Consider the following 10,834-nt stretch of genomic DNA (forward strand, 5'->3'; position numbering starts at 1 on the left):
TTAATGGGGTGTCTTGCTAATTGCCTATAATTTCCACCTGTTGTCTATTCCATTTGCACTACAGCATGTTAAATTTATTGTCAATCAGTGTTGCTTCCTAAGTGGACAGTTTGATTTCACAGAAGTGTGATTGACTTGGTGTGATTGTGTGATTGACTTCCCTTTATTTTTTTGAGCAGTGTACATATGAAATGAGTAAATCAGTATGTAAACATTATTAAAGTGACCAGTGATTCCATGTCTATGTATATAGGGCAGCAGCCTCTAAGGTGCAGGGTTGAGTAACTTGGTGGTAGCCAGCTAGTGATGGCTATTTAACAGTCTGATGATCTTGAGATAGAAGCTGTTTTTCAGTCTCTCGGTCCCAGCTTTGATGCACCTGTACTGATCTCACCTTCTGGATGATAGCGGGGTGAACAGACCGTGACTCAGATCATTGGTGTCCTTGATGATCTTTTTGGCCTTCCTGTGACATCGGGTGCTGTAGGTGTCCTGGAGGGCATGTAGTTTTCCCCTGGTGATGCATTGGGCACCCTCTGTATGGTGGTGCAGTTGCGGCTAAACAGGATGCTCTCAATTGTGCATTTGTAAAAGGTCTTAGGGGCCAAGCCAAATTTCTTAAGCCTCCTGAGGTTGAAGAGGTGCTGTTGCATCTTTTTCACCACATTTTCTGTGTGGGTGGACCATTTCAAATCGTCAGTGATGTGTACGCCGAGGAACTTGAAGCTTTCCACCTTCTCCACTTCGGTCCCATCAATGTGGATAGGGCGTGCTCCCTATGCTTTTTCCTGAAGTCAACGATCATCTCATTTGTTTTTTTGACATTGAGAGAAAGGTTATTTTCCTGGCACCACACCAGTAACGGCCAGTAACCGAAAGGTTGTGGGATCAAATCTCCGAGCTGACAAGGTAAAGATTTGTCGCCCTGCCCGAACAAGGCAGTTAACCCACCATTCTCCGGGCGCCGATGAAGTGGATCACAATTAACTTCTTTGGGACTGGGGGGCAGTATTGAGTAGCTTGGATGAATAAGGTGCACAGAGTAAACTGCCTGCTACTCAGGCCCAGTTGCTAATATATGCTGATTATTAGTGGATTCGGAGAGAAAACACTCTGAAGTTTCTAAAACTTTTTGAATGATGTGAGTTTAACAGAACTCATAAGGCAGGCAAAAACCTGAGAAAAAATCCAACCATGAAGTGGGAAATCTGATGTTTGTAGTTTTTCAGCTTATTGCCTATCGAATATAGTGTCTATGGGGTCATATTGCACTTCCTCGGGCTTCCACTGGATGTCAACAGTCTTTAGAACCTTGTTTGATGATTCTACTGTGAAGGAGGGGGGAATGGGAGCTGAATGAGTCAGAGGTCTGCCAGAGTGCCATGAGCTGACCACGCGCGTTTATGTGAGAGTTAGCTTGCGTTCCATTGCATTTCTACAGACAAAGCAATTCTCCGGTTGAAACATTATTGAAGATTTATGTTAAAAACATCCTAAAGATTGTTTCTATACATCGTTTGACATGTTTCTAAGGACTGTAACGGAACTTTTGGACTTTTTGTCTGCTTGCACCTCATGAATTTTGATTCCTGGGCTAAACACGCGAACAAAAACGAGGTATTTGGAAATAAATTATGGACTTTATCGAACAAATCAAACATTTATTGTGGAACTGGGATTCCTGGGAGTGCATTCTGATGAAGATCATCAAAGGTAAGTGTATATTTTTAATGCTATTTCTGACTTTGTTGACTCCACAACATGGCGGATATCTGTATGGCTTGCTTTGTTGTCTGAGCGTGTGTTTTTTAGGTAAAGCTTTTTTGAAATCTGACACAGCGGTTGCATTATGGAGAAGTGGATCTAAAATTCCATGCATAACACTTGTATCTTTTAGCAATGTTTATTCGGAGTATTTCTGTAAATTGATGTGGCTCTCTGCAAAATCACTGGATGTTTTGGAACTACTGAACGTAATGTGCCAATGTAAACTGAGATTTTCGGATATAAATATGAACTTTATCGAACAAAACATACATGTAGTGTATGAGCGTCATCTGATGAAGATCATCAAAGGTTAGTGATTAATTGTATCTATATTTCTGCTTTTTGTGACTCCTCTCTTTGGCTGGAAAAATGCCTGTGTTTTTCTGTGACTAGGTACTGACCTAACAAAATTGTTTGGTGTGCTTTCGTCGTAAAGCCTTTTTGAAATCAGACACTGTGGCTGGATTTACAACAAGTTTATCTTTAAAATTGTGCAAAATACTTGTATGTTTGAGGAATTTTAATTATGGGATTTCTGTTGTTTTGAATTTGGCGCCCTGCACTTTCACTGGCTGTTGTTGAGGTGGGACGCTACCGTCCCGAATATCCCAGAGAGGTTGAAGCAGCCCCCCGATTCAGAGGGGTTGGGTTAAATGCAGAAGACACATTTCAATTGAATGCATTCAGTTGTACAACTGACTAGGTATCCCCCTTTCCCCATCTCCCTGGGCTATAATCTATTTGCACCTTGCATTATTATCCACATGGCAGTGGGTCTGCCAGCTATTGACTAATCTGTAAAAGTTATTGAAATTAATTGTGTTCCATGTGTGAGTCACACGGGCCATATGGGAGGTGTAGTATTCTCAGCCCTTGCTCCTTGACAGTTGGCAGCTTGCCAACATAATAAGGGGTTGCCTTTTAGGATGTCTGTAACATAGCTGCTCAATAAAAAAATACAGCTCTATTTTTATTACATCGCCAGGGTGTAAATTAGTCTCAGCTCTCAGGCTTCGCTCATGTTGACACCACAAAATATGTGGCTGAAGTATAAGAGGACCCATGTAGTGTCTGAATTTGCTTTGCATATAATGTTCTTGAATATGAGCTATAGTTATGTAATGAATATGAGCTATAGTTATGTAATGAATAGGAGCTATAGTTATGTAACGAATAGGAGCTATAGTTGTGACATGGTGAGGATGGACCCAGGTACAGACAAGAGACCAGACAAGGATTCAGCTGTTAAGGATAAACATAACACTTTACTGAAAAATGGTAACGGAAGGATCGTGGTAACACTGGCATAAAAACAGACACTTAGTCCCAAAAACTCACTCAGGAGACGCACATTGCACATAATTCAAGCTTCTGCCAAGGACAAGAGAAAACACACCTCTTTTAACAGGGAAATCATTACGAGTAAATAGGACACACCTGGGTGACGTTACTGTCTCTAGGGCGGTCTCCACCGCCCTCTGATGACAGGTGGAACCATGACGATAGTTACTTCATGTGCAACACAGCCGTTATTCTCTATCATGTGAAGTGAATTCCAACACTGTACCCAATCAGAAAATAAGCTAGCTGCTGTATGTGCCCACCACCACTGTGAAGGACTCCATACTCCGTCAGTCACGAGCTGGGGTTGTAACATCACTCCAGCGAGAGAGTTTGCACATGCAACTCTCCCTCACCTCAGTTTCCAGCTCAGCATTGGAGTCAGCAGTCACCTGCAGCTACTGCTGCCCTTCACAAACAATATCCTCCAGTGTTCGTAACTTACTGTTTTGTAGTTCAGTGTGCGTTGATGCCAACGCGTGTATTTCACCTGTAGGCCATAATATCGACCGTGTAGGTCAGTTTATATAAAGCCACAGTTATCCCGAGGTCGAACTCCTTGTAACGCTCCACCACGTGCTAGCTCCAATGCTAACATGTCCTTGTTAGCTCGATGCCAATTTACCTTTTGCCTACTCACCTTTATATATTGTCTATTGCTTGGTGATATAGTTGGGTAACCATGTGTATTCACATTCCTGTTTATCTGCATTATGTTATGTAGGCTTAGTTACTGTTCCGCTGATGGGTCTATTTGCCATAGTGGTAAGCTCCGGGTTAGATCAGTATTTTCCCTTATCAATTCCAGCCATGTACAGGCTCCTTTCCCATAGAATGTGGTTTCTATCCCTCTGTTATTATGTATGGTAACTCCTACATATGAGTTCCATTTATGCCTTGTATAGTGTAATTGTAGGGCCTTTAAGCAGTTCGCCATTTGTGCCTGCTATTTCCTAAAGGGAAATATGAAGCTCAGCTCACGTTGCAGAGTTGTCCTTTTCTAGCTCTGCCCTTTCAGGCATCTTCATGGTAGTCAGTCATTCAGAGCTATTACGGGGCTCTTCATTCTGCCGAGTGGCACAGTTTATTATTGCATCTCATAACATGCATATATTATTTATGTTTATCATTACTTATTATGTCTAGATCCCAGACACTTACATTTACATTTTAGTCATTTCGCAGACGTTCTTATCCAGAGCAACTTATTATGTGTACACATTGTCTATATATACAAAAGTATGTACTTCAAATTAGTGGATTTGGCTAGTTTGGTATTTTGGTATGTTATTAGGATCTCCATTAGCTGCTACAAAAGCTGCAGCTACTCTTCATGGGGTCCACAAAAAAACATGAAACATGACATAATACAGAACATTAAAAGACAAGAACAGCTCAAGGACAGAACTACATCAATAAAAAATTAACTATCTAGGTCAAATAAGGGAGAGGTATTGTGCCGTGAGGTATTGCTTTATCTGTTTTTTAAACTAGGTCTGTTCATTTGAGTAATGTGAGATGGTACAGAGTTCAATGCAATAATGCCTATATATAATACTGAATGCTTTCTTGAATTTGTTCTGGATTTGGGGACTGTGAAAAGACCCCTGGTGGCATGTCTGGTGGGGTAAATGTGTGTGACAGAGCTGTGTGTAAGTTGACTATGCCGAGAGAGACTGTTATGCATAGTATTCATATCATCCCTCTGATTCCAATGAAGAGCAAGACGTGCCGCTCTGTTCTGGGCCAGCTTCATCTTAACTAGATCTTTCCTTGCAGCACTCGACCACACAACTGGACAATAATCAAGATAAGACAAAACTAGAGCCTGCAGGACTTGCTTTTTGGAGTGTGGTGTTAAAAAAAGCAGAGAATCACTTTATTATGAACAGACCTCTCCCTATCTTTACAACCATTGAATCTATATTGTGGCAGGAAGAGGTGAGGGGAGGTATCTTGCAGGCCGCTGCCCCCCCCCCCCCGAGCCTTATATGGACTTCCTGCCCCAACGAGGTGAGACTGCAGTTCGTTAAGCCAGGGAGTGCTTGGGGATAAAGGAGGAAGCAGCCTGCACAAAGGGGCAGAGTAGGAGAGAGCCAAGTGTGTTATGAAGAGTGGGAGAAGAGAGAGCAATATCTGTGAGATTAGCCATTGTGACCTGGAATGTCGGACTAACCCCCTTGTGTACTGGACCGGGTTGACTGAGGACCTGAGTTTGAGGATTACCCCTGGAAAACGGAACGGACAATGAGAACGGCTTGTGGACTGTGAGGTGATTGGTGAATTCCCGCTTCTTTCCACGTGTACCAATATTCCTAAAACTCCCCATTTGCATTCTATTTGTGCTACTGGTGCATGTTCTGTTGTTGAACTCGGAGACATGAAAACCCTACGCCCTTGAGCCTGCTACAATATATTCTGACAGAGACAGTTTACAATCTAAGGCAACACCAAGTAATTTAGTCTTCTCAACTTGTTCAACAGCCACACCATTCATTACCAGATTCAGCTGAGGTCTAGAACTTAGGAAATTATTTGTACCAAATACAATGCTCTTAGATTTAGATGTTCAGGACAAATGTAATATTGGCCATCCATTCCAAAACAGATTGCAACTTTTTAAGGGTTTCAGGGACTTTATTAGCTGTGGTTGCTGATGCGTATGTGGTTCAATCAGCAGGATACATGGACACACATTCATGTTTAATGCTAGTGGCAGGTCATTAGTAAAAATAGTGAAGGGCCTACAGCTGCCCTGCGGTCCACAGCACTTTACGTTTTTGACATTAGAGAAGCTTCCATTAAAGAAAACCCTTTGAGTGTTGTTAACTATCTCTTAATCCACAATATGGCAGAGGTTGAAAAGCTTTTTCAACAACAGGTCATGGTCAATAATATCAAAGGCTGCACTGAAATCTAACAGCACAGCTCCCACAATCTCATCATCAATTTCTTTCAACCAATCGTCAGTCATTTGTCAGTGCAGTACATGTTGAGCGCCTCTCTCTATAAGCATGCTGAGTCTGTTCATTTGTTTACAGAGAAATAGCATTGTATTTGGTCAAACACCATTTTTTTCAAACAGTTTGCTAAGAGCTGGCGGCAAGATGATAGATCTGCTGTTAGAACAAGTAAATTCTGCTATTTCAGCCACACCCGTTGCTGACAGGTGTATAGAATTGGGTACACAGTCATGCAATCTCAGACTAAGATTGGCAGTAGAAGGACCTTAAAAGCTCAGTGACTTTCAACGTTGCACCGTTATAGCATGCCACCTTTCCAACAAGTCAGTTCGGCAAATTTCTGCCCTGCTAGAACTTCCCTGGTCAACTGTAAGTGCTGTTATTGTGACATGGAAACGTCTAGGAGCAACAATGGCTCAGCCACGAAGTGCTAGGCCAAACAAGCTCACAGAGCGGGACCTCCGAATGCTGAAGCGCCTAGGGCAACAACAAAAAATTGCCTGTTCTTAGTTGCAACACTCACTACTGAGTTCCAAACAGCCTCTGGAAGCAACGTCAGCACAAGGGCTGTTCGTCAGGAGCTTCATGAAATAGGTTTCCATGGCCAAGCAGTCGCACACAAGCCTAAGATCATGCGCAATGCAAAGCATCGGCTGGAGTGGTGTAAAGCTCGCCGCCATTGGACTCCGGAGCAGTGGAAACACGTTCTCTGGGGTGATGAATCATGCTTCACCATCTGGCAGTCCGAGGGACTAATCTGGGTTTGGCGGTTGCCTGGAGAATGCTACCTGCCCGAATGCATAGAGCCAACTGCAAAGCTTGGTGGAGGAATAATAATCACTGCTTTTCATGGTTTGGGCTAGGCCCCATCATTCCAGTGAAGGGAAATCTTAACGCTACAGCATACAATGACATTCTGGACGATTCTGTGCTTCCAGCTTTGTGGAAACAGTTTGAAGGCCCTTTCCTGTCTCAGCATTACAATGCCCCTGTGCACAAAGCGAGGTCCATACAGAAATGGTTTGTCGAGATCGATGTGGAAGAATTGACTGGCCTGCACAGAGCCCTGACCTCAACTCCATCAAACACCTTTGGGATGAATTGGAACACCGACTGCAGAGTCAGGCCTAATCGCCCAACATCAGTGCTCGACCTCCCTAATGCTCTTGTGGCTGAATGGAAGCAAGTCCCCGCAGAAATCTTCCAACATCTAGTGGAAAGCCTTTCCAAAAGAGTGGAGACTGTTATAGCAGCCGAAGATTTTGGAATGAGATGTTCGACAGCCAGATGTTCACATACCTTCGGTCATGTAGTGTATGTTTGACCATTCTATTTATGTATACACATTCCATATTATTATAAAGCATATTCTTGCCTTTATGTTTATGCACATTGTATATTATGTCGTTATTGTTATCGATGACGTAGTGTGCATTCTTAATTATACCTTTTGTTATTTCTCTGTTATAGAAACCATTCTACCTAATTATTCTGGTTCCTCTTGGATTAAAGAGTTAACAGTGAATCAACGGCTTGCGTCGTCTTTCTAGCAGAAGACACTGCACGCACCCCACAAAAAAAGTTTAGAAGGCTAGTATAATACTGTTCAATCATTTCTCTGTCAATAACTTGCTCTGTAAAGAAAATCATGCAAATGATTACTTAATCATTTTCACTTAAATTACTAAGTTGTGTGCGCACATCTTCAAATACCCCGCCGCATTAAAAATTCTGCTTGTATTCACAATAATTTAGAACATTAATTACTGTTATTACTGTTGTCTGTGGCATTATCAGTTAATTACCAGAGTTTGGATGGGATGATAGCCAATTATAATTGATACCTAACTATTGAACTGTAAAATTGTTCAATATTAATGTTGCTTGTGGGAAGTCTGGTATAATTACCCTCTTCATTTGATAACTATAATGTCTTACACGTGATGAAATTGAAAGCCAGGCAGCATTCTCATAACATATGCTACATTAGAATACTGTGTACTGATCTGTGTACCCTACTAAAGTATCAGTCTACACGTAGCCGCCGATTAGAGAGGGGCATAAATCAAGTATTTCCTTGGGCCGGTGTGGATCCTGCGGGATTAAGGAGGAACTCTGTAGCAGTCCTGGATTAACATACTATTTAAAAATGCTTTAAGCATTTGCTTTTGCCTGCCTGCAGTGCTAGTTGGGTGGAGTTTGCACTTTAGAGACTTTTCTATCTGTTCCTTTGCAACTGGCAAGCTCAATCAAGCACAACTAGCATATTTGAAATCATTTCAAGTAGTACCTGAACCCAGGTCTGCTCTGCAGTGGCTATTTCAACTAGAAAGTGTGGGGCCTAGTGTGGTTGATTTGTGGTATGGCAAATTATTTCAAAAGTTAGTGGATTTACAATGATAAAATAAATACACTATAAAAACATTACTTGTTTGTTTCTTTAGGATTCATTAACACAGTCACCAATGCAGGAAATCTTCAAAGTATGCCTTCAAGAAGCACTGACAAAAAGATTATGCAAGTTTCTAAATATCTACAACGGCTAATTTGTTCCTTCATATGCCTTTTCCCTTCAGCTTAACCATAGACCCTTCCTTGCAGCTCCTTTGTGGGGCCCTCTACAGTTCCACCACAGGCCCTTCCTCGCATCTCCTCTGTGAGACCCTCTACAGCTCCACCGCAGGCCATTCCTCACAGCTCCACTGTGGGACCCTCTACAGCTCAACCCACATTGTAATTCATTATGGGTGATATTTCATAGACATCTGGAAACACTGGACTTTCCTTATTACCTTTTTTTGTATTGATAGTTTGGGTCCCAAATTTGCGTCCCAAATGCCCCCTGGTCAGTAATAGTGCCCTATGAAAATGTGGATCTTTCAAACTCTCCTTTCAACAATCTGCTGAGCTATATTCAACTTGCACATAGATTTATTTCGTCTACCTTCAAAGGTTATCTCAAATTCAATCTGTAATTTGTGTTCTAGATATAAGAAACTGTTCTGTAAGGTGGAGTGAAGGGGGTACAGAGATGATGAGGATGCTGATTCCTCATAGGATCATCAGCATAACGAACATGAGTCCTTCATTTCCAGAATATGTTCTAAAAAGATCTATGTTGATGGTCTTGAGACCCCACGAGAGTTCCTCCTTACTTACCCTTGGAGACGTTCTGTGGGGGATACTAAGCAAGCATTTCCAAGCATCTCCCCAGCCTGAAAGGGACACATAAGACGTTTCTTTCTTCTCAGTCACTTTTTGAGTTGATAGCTTCCAAGAGTCTGCCCACTGTTGTGCATATCCTTGTGTGCCATCTTCATGGTGTGGAGATGACATAGACACATTAGTTTGTGCCACCAACACTAATGGTTTCCTCTAGCTTGTCTCTCCTTCTCACCCTCTTGGGTGGTTGCTTGAGGGTCATACACCTATGTCAATCTGAATTAATCCTGCAAAAAAATAAAATTCCACTAAAACAAGGATTAGGCTTTTTCAACATTTTGGTTACTGTTTACATGAAGTTCATTTTGCCTGTTGACTGCACGGTAGTTGTACACTAGTAACACTTTTGGATTAACATGTTGCTACATAGAAAATACTTGCATTTCACTGTCGCTACTGATGGTTCAAAAGAAACGTCTGTGGTGAACCAAGAAGAACAAGTTGCCAGAAAGAGTCTCCGACCTACAGTAACAGTTCCTGTTCTTACTTTACAACAGGGCTGGGCAGGAGAAAAGAGTTGGAGCTACCAATCGATTGTTGGAATCTCCTCCGAAAGGTAAAGAAAGCAAATCAGAAGCACAATTAAAGACTTGGGGTAACTCCTGTGCCGAACAGGAAGCCTCTATTGAGATTGCCGGAGGACAGAAGTTGATGAGAATTGGTGTTTTCATAGAAGACAGCTGTGAATGGAAATCAATGCTTATAAAGAACCTGTTCGGTGTTTGAGCTGAGCCTTGGAAGAGCACAAGGAGAAGGAATACCTTCAGGGGGATGGGTTGAACAACTAGACTAGCAGTAGATTTGTAAATACACTTTAAGTGCTTTCTTCCATTTTGAATCACTTCAGTATTCCATAAAACCATATGAAGAGAGGACAAGCTATAGGTAATCATCCACCTTAATCAGTGGCGACCCGTCATTCAGGGCAGGTGCGGTTTGAGCCCCAACTGTTTAGCAAAATAAAATTATACATATATATATATATATATACAATGTGGAGTGTATGGGTTGGTAATGTTCTTGGTAATGTTCTCTAGTTGCGCCATCATTGGCTCAGTGTTCTGTCACTCATGAGGACACTAGGTCACTGCAAAATCTACGGGGAGAACTCGAAAATTTAAGCCCCTTGGGTGCTGCCATAGAGTTACATTCGAAGTGCCCATCCAAGAAGGCTAAAGGTCATTGGCCACAGATAAAATTATGTCAAATCACGTTATATCTACTGTAGCTTTGATTGGAATGATCATGTCAACATCACACTTTCAAAATCATAGATAGCAAGCGAGCAGTCATCATCATGAATTAAGTGGACAATCTACTGGCAAATTCTTTTCAATCCTTGCCATATGAAGATAAATTCTAGATAAAGCTTATCGGTGCTCATCGGCCATTGGACATGAACATTACACAAGTTGGAAACAGCAAATTCAACAATGATTGGTTTGAAAGGAATCAGTGGCTAACTACAACCATTTCAAAGCAATCACTAGCAGGCTATTCATTGGAGTGGATGTGTGGTCCAAGTCTGAGTTTAAGTTTCT

The sequence above is a fragment of the Oncorhynchus mykiss genome, chromosome 5 (assembly GCF_057628025.1).
Source record: "Oncorhynchus mykiss isolate SJ-2025 chromosome 5, ASM5762802v1, whole genome shotgun sequence".
NCBI classification, from domain to species: Eukaryota; Metazoa; Chordata; class Actinopteri; order Salmoniformes; family Salmonidae; genus Oncorhynchus; species Oncorhynchus mykiss.